Consider the following 15,889-nt stretch of genomic DNA (forward strand, 5'->3'; position numbering starts at 1 on the left):
GATTTCTATCACATTCCAACAAGTTTACGTGATGGATTAATACAACCATTCTTCAGCAGTTGACACAATAAAAATGGAATCAAAAATGTCCCTAAACATTGGTGATATTTAGAACATTTCCATAAATTGTTTACCAGTGTTACGGCATGTTCTTGATACCATTTTTGTTGTATCAATCGATTAATACAACAATCTAGAAAGTGATAAAAACTGTGCCATCCGACCTAATTCTGTAAGTTCCACTGCTGGACAAGCACATTCTCCTCAATGTTCGCGACACATTTCTTTTAATACTAATTGGGAGAAATATCTGTACCTGTACTGATGACCGGCATGTTGCATTATTACAGACATGTTATTTTGAGGAGAAATTTTCCTTTAAATGAAACCTCAACTATTACCAGAGAAAATGAGAGCATCATTTGTCTTTAAACTAAGGTCATTTTCCAATTATCTGAAATTAAAACAGCCATGAACTCTTCTCTGAACTCACAGAAACTTGAATAGGTGCTTGGTAGTTCTAACGTGTAGCATGTGTGAGCAACTCGCCGTCTTTGAAAACCTTCATCGTTTGTGAAATAAATTGTCAGCGTATCAGTAACAAGAACATCTGATGCTGTAGTAAATCTCAAAAAAGTGGCAAGTTTGGACTCGTCAAAACCTCTTATAAATCTCTTTAAGTGGGCTAAGGTCTCCCCCTCAGCAGCTTTAAGGGTGTTGCTTTAAGGAGGGAAATAACTTTGACATTAGTTGGCAGTATAGAGGAATACAGTTCATGCAAAGAACACATACCAGGAAAATATAGCTTAAGGTGGGAAACAATAGGCCCCCAGCAATCAGCTACATATTGAGGTTTCTGAATTATTTCCTTGTGGGCAAGTTCTCTGATTATTTCCACTAGTTTGTCTTGTGTAACTCTTCGTTTACAATCAAAAACTGACAAAAAGTCAAGTAATTCAGCATTGTCACCCTGAATGCTATCAGACAAACAGCCCTCTATTACACTAGCCTCGGATTTAGAGACATAGTGCTTGAGGGAGTCTTGCAACATCATGGAGGTTACACTTCCCTCCCCAAAGAGCTAACCAGTGAAAAAAGCTTTGCTTATCTTAAGGGGGAAATATTGGCAATCAGTATATCCCTTAACAAGTATCCTTCCGACTGCCTGCCACTTTTTTCTGTCAAAATCATGCCTGATGTAGGGAACCCTCTCACACTCTCCCAACATGTGTGACTCATAGCAATCTTGCCAAAACAAAGAAAAGACTTCTCTTAAGACTCCAGTACCCTGTCCAGCCTATTCAATACCATGCGGATTTATAATGATGGCATTTAAGTTAAATTTCAATATTGAGGGATCCAGAAAGATCTCAATCATATCTTCTCTGATGAGGGACCTGTGTACTCTTATCATTTTCGCTGGCACTTAATCACTGCATGTTGGAGAAGTTGGTAGGACATTACTAATAACTACATCACAATTATTGTTGTGAGTGGACTGGTCACTCCATAGGTCAATAATTGGAGGCACTTCTACAGGCAATTCTGCAGGCACCGACAACAGCGGATCTGCCTGATCTACAATGGGGGACAAAACTCTTAGGACGCTTGACATGATCTGCCTTTATGTCTCCCCTTTTCCCCCACCCCCCAAGCAATGTTGTAGTTTGTGCGGGGCTGTACACTTTACCCTGTCCTAAAAGAATTTCTTCATTCCAACACTGTTTGGAGAGGGGAGGGGAGTGCAATTCGCGGTATCCACGTGGTTAGAGAAGTGCAATATGCTGCATTTGAATATTTGAAAAGTAAAGGTTCTGGAAGGAAGGTTTTCCATATCCGTTCCAAGGAGTTTTGTCCTCCATTGTAGAGGCTGAGGCTGACTAATTGGTTGCTGAAGGGGTGAAGACATTGTTACCACAGGGTTGTTTGAGAGGTCATCAGAGAATTGACTAAAGGTTGGACTCGTCAGTTGCTCATCCTCTTCATCTTTATCCTCATCTTCAAGGGGATCTATACATCTGATGTATACACTCCCTTGCCCTGAGAGCTTTATTATCCGTTCACCATCCATCCTTACCCCCTTTGCCAGTTTTGGAATCACCAAGGTTCCATAGCATGCCTGTATAAAGGAAAGGAAAACAAAACTGTTCTCCCTTGTGTAGTATAATTACATGCTTTGGTACAGATTTGCCTAATCATATCTCTGAGAACAAGGAGTACCAGCGTTTACACTATTGGCCTCCTACCCCCATTCCCCTCCTTTCCTCCGAAGATTGCAGTCACAAATGGAAAAAATTCTCTTTGTTATGAGATGGCATATAATTGACATTTCAACAAAAAAAAAATGAAAGGAACACAACCAGCTTTGAAAGGTTACATTTCCTAGGTATAGCTAGCGCTGGGCGCTGGGCGTCAGGATAAATTATGTCCCGAAAAAGATTTAAAATGGGTTACAGACAAACTTAAGGCCTTAGGTGTCTGGATTTCGACCGATCCCGTGGTTAGCATGAAAGCAAATTACAACGAAAAATTAGGAAAGGTTAGAAACTGCTTAAGCTGCTGGGAATACCGCCGTCTAAGCCTGTTAGGGAAAATTGTTCTATTAAAACGTTTAATCGCTTCTCAGCTTGTTTATATTCTATCACTGTTACCAACGAACTATGCCGCTTTAGATGTGATTAACAAGATGTTCTACAGCTTTCTCTAGAGTGGAAGGGGGTCAAAATTAAGCGAGATGTTATGATCAGTGATTTTAAAAATGAAGGTTTAAGGATGATCGACATTAAATCTTTTAATAAAGCGCTCAAATCAACATGGGTCAAAAAATATTTGGACAACGATAATAGTGGTAAATGGAAATTGTTCTTTGATTCTGAATTACACGATTTTGGCGGTGCTGTTATCTTTAAGGGTAACCTCAACAAAAATGATTTGGCAAAGTTCATACATATATCAGACCCCTTTACAACAGAAATTCTAAAAATCTGGTCAGAAAGCAGGTATGACGATAACATAACTTTCACCGAACATTTGCTCTCTTTACCTCTGTAGCAAAATTCACTTGTGAGAATTGGAAATAAACCTCTTTACTACAAATCATGGTCTTCCAAAGGAATACAAAACGTCAGGCATTTAATGAAAGACACAGATAACCTGCTATCTTTCACTGAATTCAAGGAACACTTCGACGTCAAACCAAATTCTCTTGTTTATCACGGGGTGATAAACCCCGTTCATAAGATTTTTAAGGAATGCCATAGAAGACAAAAGTGAAAAAAACAGAAATTTCAGCACTTTTGTAGAAAACTTCATAAAAGCTCCTAAACCCAATAGATTGACTTACGAAAAGCTGAGCAGCGCTAAACAGAGCAGCCCTAGGAAAAGCCAAGAGAAATGGTGCGTCGACTGCAGCCTTTCTATCTTCTTTAGTACCTTTTAAATCTTAAACCTCAACAAAAGAAATAAATTAAATTAAATTAAAACATGTTGAACATAAACGATTTTAAAAGGAAGCTATGCCTGCCAGGAATAGATTAATAATTTAGCTGAGAAACCGTAGAAATGACCTTTTTCTTTTTTGTTTATAGCGTACTGAATTCATGTATGTTATGTAATGTATTGTATTATTGTATTCCGGTGTAAGTAAATGTTGTTATTTAAGAAATAATGAAAAAAACAAACAAACAAAAAAAAAAAAACAAGTATCTGTCAATATGTTATCATTAGCAAAGCAACAGCCCTTATACGTATTGATCACAGTACTAAAAAACATATATTTAAGACTAATTTGAGGACTGAACTTTCTCCTTAACGTCTGTTTTTGTTATAAATTTAGGGCAAACACAAACTTTGAGAATCAAATTAAAAGGAATGACGTTGACTCTGTCTCAAATTACTGTTTTTGCAGTTGTGTGCTTAGTTACCTGGCCTGTGAATGAAAGCGAGGCTAGAGTTGAGCTTGTTTTGATAGAAACCTCACTGCTTTTCTTGTGTTAATTTCAACTAATTAGCATGACACCATCGTTAACATAAGAAAAAGAGGGAATTCTGTATCATAACAAGGTCAATTCCGGCCTCATTTTCATCTAAAGGCCTGGTAATTACGCACATATCTGTAAAAAGGTCTGCATATTACTACAAGGGGTACATGACATGAACTTCTGATATTACCCATACTAACCTTGAGATAATCAAACAGAATATCTTTCCTTGGAAGTTGGCTTTCAATGTTTATTTTGAGGTCAAGAGGTGTCCACCTTCTGTCCAAAGAAAACTCGTGAATGATGAGGCCTCTCTCCTCTAATTTGACTTTGTTTGCGTGACTTGGTACTTGGTTCGTTCTTGGATTAGGTATTATCATAAGTCTCTGTGCAGGTTGGACTTCAGAGGGCGCCCAAATTTTGATGACTGCGATCACGATGATGTCTCGTGGTTCGAGGCACTGGAACTACGTTTTCGGCTATTTGTTCTCCCCCCACGTGCGTTAAATGTTGGAAATCTTCTTCCAAGCTCGGCTGCAATCGCAGAACGTCCGCTTGTTGACGGGTTACAACTGCTCGAAACACTACCAGTAGCAGTTGACGATGCTAAAATTCGGATGTCTCTGCATTGGAGGTTGCCAATTGCCTCAAGCGCCTGAGTCGCTATAGCACAGGCGGACGTGATTTAGTCCACGCTCTCGTTACTGCCAGCCATATTTGTTGCCAGCCTCGAGCTCGCGCGCAGTGCATTAGTTGACCAAATAAAAAGTCCATCCAGTTGACCATATATAAAAAGGCACAGGTTGACCAAATAAAAAGTCAACAGTTGATCATATAGAAAGTTAGGTTGACCAAATAAAAAGTCAACAATTGACCATATAAAAAAACAGGTTGACCATATAAAAAGTTTGGTTGACCGCATAAAAAGTCAACAGTTGACCAAATGAAAAGTCAGCTTGACGATATAAAAAGTCACAAGTTGACCATACAAAAAGTCAGGTTGACCGCATAAAATTTTAAAGAGACCACATAAAAAGTTAACTTGATCACATAAAAAGTCTAAGAGACCATAGCAATAAATAAACAATATTGACTAGTACGGCGCCCCACCAGGTTTTTTCATGCACGCGCGCTCGAAATAACAAACAAAATGGCGGCGAAATATTTTTTTTCGATTACTTGCTGTAGGAATTTTTATAGCAGCAGCGACGTGTACACCTTTTCTTCTTTCGGAATCGTTTTTTTTATTGTCTTTTATTGATTTTTTTTCTATAATAATATAATACCTTACACACACAAAGAACAAGAAACAGAACAAAAACAACAACAACAACAACAACAATATATATACATATATATATATATATCGTTTATGTTATATATATCGTTTATGTTATGTCGTCATGTAATATAACACCATTGTTTTAGATGTCACCTTTGTTTATATGCGCTTGTAATAAATTTGAACTGCCAGTTGCCTGAAGATCGCCAACCGGCGTGAAACTCAGAGTAGCAACAGCTGATCTTTGCCTTGTGTCTTTACTTTGTTTTCACTCTACTTGTAATGGTATTGAGCGCTCTTCACCTTTACACCACACTATAAACTTGGTATATATATATATATATATATATATATATAACATAAACAGGATGTTATAATAATTAGTAGCAGTAAATTATAAATTTCTTGCGCAAATCGATGCCAGCACTTGAACTGTTGTTATCTCTCCATATACTTGCCCCATTTTGACGAGTGTATACTTAATTTATTATTTAAACTTGCAATTCTACTTTCAATATCATAAACTGAATCGATTTTTGATAAAAGAATGGAGAAGGACGGATTTAAAACATTATTTCTACAATAATAAATGTATTGTTTGGCAATAATAGTAACATGATTCAATAACAAAAAATCGTCCTTCCTTTTCCATAAACCAAGTAATATATCTAAAGCGCAAAGTGAATCAATTTGGATACCTATACCTCTACACCAGCAAATCAAATCATTCCAAAGCGTTGTTGTGATGGGACAAGATACAAAGAGATGTTCAAGGAATTCGTCTACAGTTCCACAAAAAGAGCATTGTGAGGAATCCACCTTGCCCATTTTCTTTAAAAGGGTGTTTGTAGTTAAAAATCTATGGAGAATTTTATATTGAAATTCTCGCGACTTTGTATCCAGAGCAACCTTGAAAGGCAAGATGTAAATTTCTTTCCACTCTAGAGAATGTTCACTAAACAAATCTGTGTATCTTTGTTGGGCTGTTGGTATTGTTGAGACTTTAGATTTAAAATCCGCATAGACGCCCTTAGAAATAGCTTTACTTATTGGAGTCCGAATATCAAGCAATCTCAAGTAACTTTTCATCTTGAAGGACAAAGTCTGATTTATCTTCAATGCTTTCTGTTTTAAGAATCTCTCGCCATTTACAAGGAATCGCATCTATTATAGCAATCATTTCGAAAACATCCAGCGGAGAAAAATCAGATTCATTCAAATTACCGGTAGCAATAAATCGGTTTTCTTCTGATATTAAATCACCAATTCTAATCATTCCTTTACCAACCAGACGTTTATTGTAGAGAGACTTGCCGTGCCGTGAATGGTGTTTTGCCTACTGAATGCAAGATCAATGAGGAATAAAACGTTGTCTATCAAAGATCTGGTTGTAGAACAAGATATCGACTGTTTAGCAATAACTGAAACATGGTTACGCTCGGATGACGCCAATGTTATAAACGAGGTCTGTCCTACAGGATATGGTTTCTATCATGTTTCAAGAGGGTCAAAGGGAGGTGGCGTCGCTCTTCTTTATAAAAAAGGGCTGCGATTCAAAAGAAATTCATCTATCAAAGGCAAATTCAAGTCCTTTGAATTCACTGATTTAACTATGCTGCGTTCCTCTACTGCTTTACGAACTGTTATTGTTTATCGACCTCCTCCATCTAGAAATAATAACTGCACTGTGACCATGTTTTTCAATGAATTCCCTCTTTTACTGGAAAATCTAGCTACTACTGCTGGTCCAATTCTGCTTGCTGGTGATTTCAATTTCTACGTAGATAATAATCAAGATTGCACTGCTACCAGATTTACTCAACTGCTGGATGCTTTCAACTTGAAAAAGAACATTTCATTGCCTACGCATAAAAGTGGTTCGACCCTAGACCTTATTATCACCAGAGCTGATGACGATATTGCATCAAAATTTATCGTATTTGATCCTGTTTTATCTGATCATTACATGGTGGGTTGTATGTTAACACTTACTAAAGTACCTTTCCAGAAAAAGAAGATGGGCTATCGTAGACTAAAATCTATCAACTTTGACGATTTCCGTCATGATGTTTCTGCCTCCTTGAAACACCTACTAGATGAAAATACCAACTTGAATGACAACGTTGATCACTACAGTAAAAGTTTACTTAATGCTCTAGGTAAACATGCACCACCACGAATGATTATTCTGAGACCAGTCAGACTGATTGTCAGTCGCAGTTATCCAATTTCCAATTAGTTAGCTGTGAAGAATTAGCTAGCCTCATTAAAGGTTCATCACTTAAATCGTGTCAACTTGATCCCGTTCCAGCTTTGGTTCTGCGACAGTGCTATGATATTCTTCTTCCAGTCATAACAAGGATTGTCCATGCTGTCTCTACAGCATGGACAAGTTCCTGATGTTTTAAAGATGGCATTGATTACACCGTTATTGACGAAATCTACTGCTGATCGCGAAATACTTTCCAACTATAGACCCATATCAAATCTACCATTTATATCAAAGTGCTACGAAAAAGTTGTTGCTCTTCAGTTAAATCAACATCCACATGACAATCGTCTACATGAAGTCTTTCAGTCAGCCTATAAACCATGCCATAGTACTGAATCGGCCCTAATCAGAGTACAGAACGATATTCTCACTGAAATTGACAATGATAATTGTATTATGCTGCTTTTCTTAGATCTTTCTGCAGCGTTTGATACGGTGAACCAACAAGTTTTATTGTCAAGATTATCAGATCGTTTTGGAATTAAAGGAGCTGCTTTGTCATGGTTTGAGTCTTATCTTCAGGGGCGTACGCAGTTTGTATCAAGAGAAAATGAGGGGACAGAGAGGGAGGCTCAGGGCTTTGGCCGGGATATGTTATGTCCACGAAAGTTATTTTTAGACGAGCGAAAGTCTTTGTTCTAGCGGAAGTCTGTCTTCCGAGACGTCTGCATGCAGTCTTGCCTCGCTCTCAGGTTCTTAGTGAAAAGAAAAAATGATGGCGCACGTGGAATGCTGATGAATGTTTATTTTCATTCAAACATCGGACCGAGTTTGGCCTGCATGCGGACGTCTCGGAAGACTTCCGCTCGTTTAAAAATAACTTTCGTGGACATGACATATCCCAAGGGCTGGACCGGGAGCCTCCCTCTCTGTCCCCTCATTTTCTCTTGTTTGTATGCATTAACAATTCAAGATCTTCCTGTCGTGACGTGATGTTCGGAGTCCCTCAAGGTTCCACTCTTGGACCGTTTCTGTACCTGTTGTATACTGCTCCACTTGGTGATATACTACAAGAGCATGGTGTACGTTTTCACATGTACGCTGACGACACCCAGTTGTACATGTCATTTAAGTCATCTATTACTAGTGATAATGAACGCTCCCGTTCTATTCTGGAGTCATGCGTATGTGCCATTGTACGATGGATGCTTCATAATAACCTTACACTCAACAGTGACAAGACTCAATTACTCATTCTTCACGCTAAGCGTAGGCCTGCCCCTCCCCTCGATCCCATGAATATGGGCGATCTTGTTATCTCGTCGTCTAAATCTTAGATAAACACTGGCGTCACATTTGATCATCACATGAACTTTGATGAACATATTAAAAACATCTGTAGAGTAGCTTTTTATCATATTAGGAACGTTGCTAAGATTAGAAAATTTTTGAGTTACGATACTGCTAAAACTTTAATGCATGCATTTGTTACTTCTTGGATTGACTCATGTAATGCACTTTTGTTTGGTTTGCCTAACTTTCTTATTTAGCGTTTGCAATATGCTTTAAACTCCGCTGCTCGAGTTATTGCTCGTTCTCGGAAATTTGATCATATCACACCGTTACTGATAGAATTACATTGGTTACCAGTAGAGCAGAGGATAATATTTAAGATTTTATTATTTACGTTTAAAGTAGTTAATGGTTTAGCACCTAGTTATTTAAGTGAATTATTAGAAGCCTATGTTCCAAGGCGTATGTTAAGATCGTCTACGCAATTGCTTCTGCTTGAGCCCAGATTTAATCTTAAGACGTATGGTTCACGTGCCTTCTCTATTTGTGCACCTCGAATATGGAATAGTCTTCCTTTTGAAATTAGGAGGTGTGACCCTATTGACACTTTTAAGAACAAACTTAAGACTCATATTTTTAAGAGCTCATATTTTTGTTAGCTATGAATACATATTTAAATATTACTAATTATTGATTTTATTATTTTGTATTTTGTATTATCTTATTCTTTCATTTGTATATTAGTATAAACTGTGAATTATTACTACTACTATTATTTTTGGAACTTGTAAAGCGCTCTTGGACATTGTAATGTAATCAGCGCTATAGAAATAAAGTATTATTATTATTATTATTATTATTATTATTATTATTATTATTATTATTATTAAATAGCACGAATTCCACCAAATAAACCCAGTAAGCATCGACGAAATCCGGAAGAAAGGGCAACGGCAATTCAGATCAGAACGTCGTCCACGGGAATCGGTATTCGCCACAAAGATACACGCCAGTGACATGATTCAACCTCAGACAGTCTCCGAACGGTGTCTGACATTTGCAGACTGCAGACTACAGACTAACCCTAAATCACAATTATTGAAAGCTAACCGTTTTAAAACGGGTGCTTAGACTTAATAATGTTTATCACCGCTATTTGAAATGGGTGCTTAGACTTAAATAATGTTTATCAGTGCTGTTTGTATGCAGTCTGCAGTCTACAGTCTGCAAATGTCAGACACCGGTCTCCGAAAGGGTTATATGATTAGGCACCTATGCCTACTTTTAATAGTCGGTCTTCGGAATGTTCAAGGCTTATTCAAAGTCCACGATTCCCGCCAATACCAACCTAGCGAGAGTACGTTCTTGAGTCACGATGAGGGAGTTCAGAGACGGTATTCGAGCAGTTCAAGATAGGCGACCATCGTAAGCAGCATTAATCGATGAAGACTTCATGACAAAAATAGAGAACGTTTAGAACAAATGGTGGCCTGGCCAAACAGCTACATTTAGCAAATGGGCGGGAAGATTCAAAAGACCCGAAAAGCAAAAGACTGCCGAAGGAGTTTTTGGTAGGTCGTCATCTTTCTGATACAAACCTGATTTAAGTTTAAATGGCTTAAATTTTAAAATTTTGTTCCTTTGTTCCCCAAATTACTTTCAAACTTGTTCCCAGCTTTTTGCTCCGTAAAATTGTTTATGTCCCCTTGTTCCCTAAGACATTTTGTCATTTTTCCTCTGTTCCCCACTTCAAAATAGCCATGTTCCCTCGTTCCCCAAAGCGCCTAGGAGGGCCTCAGCACAGTCATTACTTTTGCAGACCTACAGCTGTACTCCCTTAGTAGTTTCACTTTATATTGCATTAAGGCCATTTAAAGCAATGACAATAATAACGAATGGGAAATTAATATATGGATCTCTGTATACCCCAGTTCAAAATAGCCATGTTCCTTCGTTTGCCAAAACGCCAAGGAGGGCCTCAGCACAGTCATTACTTTTGCAGACCTACAGCTGTACTCCCTTAGTAGTTTCACTTTATATTGTATTAAGGCCATTTAAAGCAATGACAATAAGCCCCTTATTTGCCACTTGCAGGTGCCTTGTTCTTCAAACGGTGCCACTACAAGAACACAATAGTGGTGGAGATTGTCTTGAATGAGACTTTTCTAAAAGGTAGGTAACTGTTATTTAAGGAAACTCTTGTATTTTTAAAAGTACCATGGAAACACTAAATACACTGCACGGAGACCAAAAAGATAAATTGTTTTGTGCACTCTTTCAAAGTGAGACTGTATGTTTTTTTTTGTGATGTCTATAATACAATTCAGAAGTTTTCATTGGCCTTGCCATTCTGGTATATGAGCTACTAGACGATGGAAAGCGTACATGTCAGCTGAAAATATACAGTTACACAATAAAGTCAGTAAGATTTCTCTCTATTTTGGGGGCGTTTTCAATAAAAAAAATACTATTCCATTCATGCTTGTTGGATATGAAATAATTACATTGTACATGGTGTATAGCCAACTTGGAGCTTCGCACCTCGTTGGCTATCTGCCATCTTTTCCAATTCTTGCTCATGGAATAATCGAATATCATGAAGGAAAATTTGTGTTTGAAACAATGGCAGTCACCCAGGTGGAAGTCTTATAAAGATCTTACCAATATGTTAGGTTTTTTAACAAGGTCTTATCTTTCTTCTTAACTAAGACTCTTGCAATAAACTTACAAGATCTTGTAAGATTCCTACAAGATTCTAACTTGTAAGATACAAGTTTCTTGCAATAATTCCTTTAGCTTCATTCTTCAGTTTCACTTACACAGGAGCATCGCTTATGAATGGCAAAGTGATTTGTTATATTGTTCTTCGAAAATTATGAAATTATATAAATTGATTGATTAACTGGTGTGAATCTTTTCCAGGGTCTACATGTACCTCAACCACAAGATGCAGTGCTGAAGGAAATTGAGCATTGAAATTGAATTGGAGAGAATTTCCTGAGATGCAAGAAACAGACAGTGCTGATTGCAAATTGTGATGCAATTGTGAATAATTATTGATGTCTTTGTGTCAAAACTTGGGAGGGTAGAGGTTTCATTGCCATTCTGGATATACCTTGTGAACATTATTAGCTCAAAGCATTGACATTAACTGGGTCAAGTGAATTTGTTCCAGACATCAGGTAATTGTGGCAGAGTCGCTTGCCCTCACTTTGAATTGGGTGTACACAAGGGAGAGATGTTCAGTGCAACAATCAGTGACTTCTCTGTTCATATACTGTTGGTTTTTTGACAAAATCAAGAAAGGTTTCACTGTCCCTTGAGTCTGAGGAAGTTGTCAGTCATCGTTCAGTGGCAAATACATCAAGCACAAGTGATATCTTTCTAATAAACACATCTGCATGTGGCAACAATCATTTAAAGATCAATGTAATATAAGTACTACTCAATTACATGCAGTAAATTTGTTTTGGGAAACTTTGTAGTATTTTCCATCTGAACTGGCACGTGGCACATCTCGTACAGCTCTATGTCACTTGAAGCTAACCATTCAGTTAATTTTGTTATAGTATACTATGTTGTATATCCCATCTGAACTGGCGGGTGTCATGCCTCATACAGTTCGATGTAACTTGAAAAGTAGGTGTAATCATGCCGTTAATTTGTTTTAGTATGCTATGTAGTATTTCCCATCTGAACTAGTGGGTGGCGCACCTCATACAGTTCAGTGTCAATTGAAAAGTAGGGCTAACCATGCAATAAATTTGTTATTGTACATGTGTGCTATGTATCTGAACTAGCGGGTGGCACACCTCATACAGTTTGATGTAACTTGTAACGTAGGTCTAATCATGCAGGTAATCCATGCGGTTAATTTGTTTTAGTATGCTAGCATTATCCATCTGAACTGGCGGGTGGCACACCTCATACAGTTTGATGTAACTTGAAAAGTAGGTCTAACCATGCAGTTAATTTGTTGTCGTATGCTATGCAGTATTTTTCATCTGAGGTGGCAGGTGGCACGCCTCATACGGTTCAATGTAACTTGAAACGTAGGTGTAACCATGCAGTTACTTTTGTTATAGTACACCATTTAAGTATTTCCCAAGAGAACTGGCAAGTGGCACACCTTATACACGCACAAACCAAAAATTAAATATTGCTTATTTATGAAGACTTCAATGTTATGAGATAAATTATTTATTAACAGTGAAACCTTTGAAATGTGGTGGATAGAGGTAGAGAAATTGGAATTCAGGACTCTTCCATACTATTCTTTAGTGACCAGTACACGTTCATATAGAATAGTAGATTAAAGACAGTTTACTGTAAAACTATCATTGACAGAATGAATTTTTAATGGTTACATTGTCAAGTAAGCGGAAATTATGGTTATATTTATTATGATAGAAACGTATATAACATCATCCCCCTATTCGATTTACATGTAATTTAAAGGCTCCCTTATTCGATTTACATGGTATTTACAAGCGCCCTTATTCGAGTTACATGTTATTTACAGGCCCCCTTTTTCGATTTCCATGTTATTTAAAGGCCCCCTTATCCGATTTACATGGTATGTACAAGCGCCCTTGTTCGATTTACATGTTATTTACTGGCCCCCTTGTTCGATTTACATGTTATTTACTGGCCCCCTTCTTCGATTAACATGTTATTTACAGGGCCCCTTATTCGATTTACATGGTATTTACAGGCCCCCTATTCGGTTTACATGTTATTTACAGGCGCCCTTATTCCAATTACATGTAATTTACAGGCCCCCTTATTCGATTTACATGTTATTTAAAGGCCTCCTTATTCGAATTACATGGTATTTAGAAGCGCCCTTATTCGATTTACATGTAATTTACAGGCCCCCTTATTCGATTTACATGTTATTTATAGTCCCCCATATTCGATTTACTCGTTTTTTACAGGCCCCCTTATTCGATTTACATGGTATTTACAGGCCCCCTTATTCGATTAACATGTTATTTACAGGCCCCCTTATTCGATTTACATGTTATTTACGGGGCCCCTTATTCGATTTACATGTTATTCACAGGCCCCCTTATTCGATTTACATGTTATTTACAGGCCCCCTTATTCGATTTACATGCTATTTACAGGGCCCCTTATTCGATTTACATGGTATTTACAAGCGCCCTTGTTCGATTTTACATGTTATTTACTGGCCCCCTTCTTCGATTAACATGTTATTTACAGGGCCCCTTATTCGATTTGCATGTTATTCACAGGCCCCCTTATTCGATTTACATGTTATTTACAGGCCCCCTTTTTCGATTTACATGTTATTTAAAGGCCCCCTTATTCGATTTACATGGTATTTACAAGCGCCCTTGTTCGATTTTACATGTTATTTACTGGCCCCCTTCTTCGATTAACATGTTATTTACAGGGCCCCTTATTCGATTTGCATGTTATTTACAGGGCCCCTTATTCGATTTACATGGTATTTACAGGGCCCCTTATTCGATTTACATGTTATTTACAGGCCCCCTATTCGATTTACATGTTATTTAAAGGCCTCCTAATTCGATTTACATGGTATTTAGAAGCGCCGTTATTCGATTTACATGGTATTTAGAAGCGCCCTTATTCGATTTACATGTTATTTACAGGCGCCCCTATTCCAATTACATGTTATTTACAGGCCCCCTTATTCGATTTACATGTTATTTAAAGGCCTCCTTATTCGATTTACATGGTATTTAGAAGCGCCCTTATTCGATTTACATGTAATTTACAGGCCCCCTTATTCGATTTACATGTTATTTTCAGGCCCGCTTATTCGATTTACATGTTATTTACAGGCCCCCTTATTCGAGGTACATGGTATTTACAGGCCCCCTTATTTGATTAACATGTTATTTAGAGGCCCCCTCATTCGATTTACATGGTATTTACAGGCCCCCTTATTCGATTAAGATGTAATTTACCGGCCCCCTTATTCGATTTGCATGTTTTTTACAGGCCCCCTTATTCGATTTAAACGGTATTTACAGGCCCCTTCATTCGAGTTACATGTTATTTACAGGCCCCCTTATTCGATTTACATGTTATTTAAAGGGCCCCTCATTCGATTTACATGGTATTTACAAGCGCCCTTATTCGATTTACATGTAATTTACAGGCCTTCTTATTCGATTTACATGTTATTTACGGGCCCCCTTTTTCGATTTAAATGGTATTTAGAGGCCCCCTTTTTCGATTTACATGTTATTTACAGGGTTCCTTATTCAATTTACATGGTATTTACAGGCCCCCTTACATGATTGACGTGTTATTTACAGGCCCTCTTATTTGGTTTACATGTTATGTACATACGCCTTGTTCGATTTACATGAGGAGCCCATCTCGAGCGTGCAGCGTCCATACAGCGTCTGTGAAACGGCGTTTTCACGAGTAGGTTTATTTTTTAGACTAGCCCTTCCCGCAAATTAGGTCAAAAAACAAGGGCAGTTCCGGTTCGGTGACCCTATGACGTTAGCTTAATTTCTTGTAATTGGTCATCGGGCTCCTGTGGGAGTCTCATTCGCGGGAAATTCAATCTAAAAAAAAATCGGCGTGTGAAACCGCCGTTACAAAACACAGTACAATTGTAGGCTACGGGTGATGGGTTCATGATGTACATGTTATTTACAGGCCCCCTTATTCGATTTACATGTTATTTACAGGCCCCCTTATTTGATTTAAATGGTATTTACAGGCCCTTATTCGATTTAACTGTTATTTAAAGGTCCCCTTATTCGATTTACATGTTATTTACAGGTCCCCTTATTCGATTTACATGGTATTGACAGGCGCCCTTATTCGATTTACACGAGGAGCCCATCTGGAGCGTGCAACGTATGACGTCAGGTTATTTTCTTGTAATTGGTCATGCGGCCCCTGTGGGAGTCTCATTCGCGGGAAATTCAATCTAAAAATAAATCGATGTGTGAAAACGCCGTTACAAGAACACAGTAGAGTTATAGGCTCCGGGTCATGGGTTCGTGATTTATATGGTATTTACAGGCCCCCTTATTCGATTAACATGTAATTTACAGGCCCCCTTATTTGATTTACATGGTATTTACAGGCCCTCTTATTCGAGTTACA

General features: G+C 37.9%; 1 pseudogene; it reads right to left on the reverse strand.

The window, feature by feature from the left end:
• Positions 1-428: 428 nt before the first annotated feature.
• LOC138005308 (uncharacterized) lies at positions 429-6,426 on the reverse strand (annotated as a pseudogene).
• Positions 6,427-15,889: the final 9,463 nt, after the last annotated feature.

The sequence above is a fragment of the Montipora foliosa genome, chromosome 6 (genome assembly GCF_036669935.1).
Source record: "Montipora foliosa isolate CH-2021 chromosome 6, ASM3666993v2, whole genome shotgun sequence".
Taxonomy (NCBI): Eukaryota; Metazoa; Cnidaria; class Anthozoa; order Scleractinia; family Acroporidae; genus Montipora; species Montipora foliosa.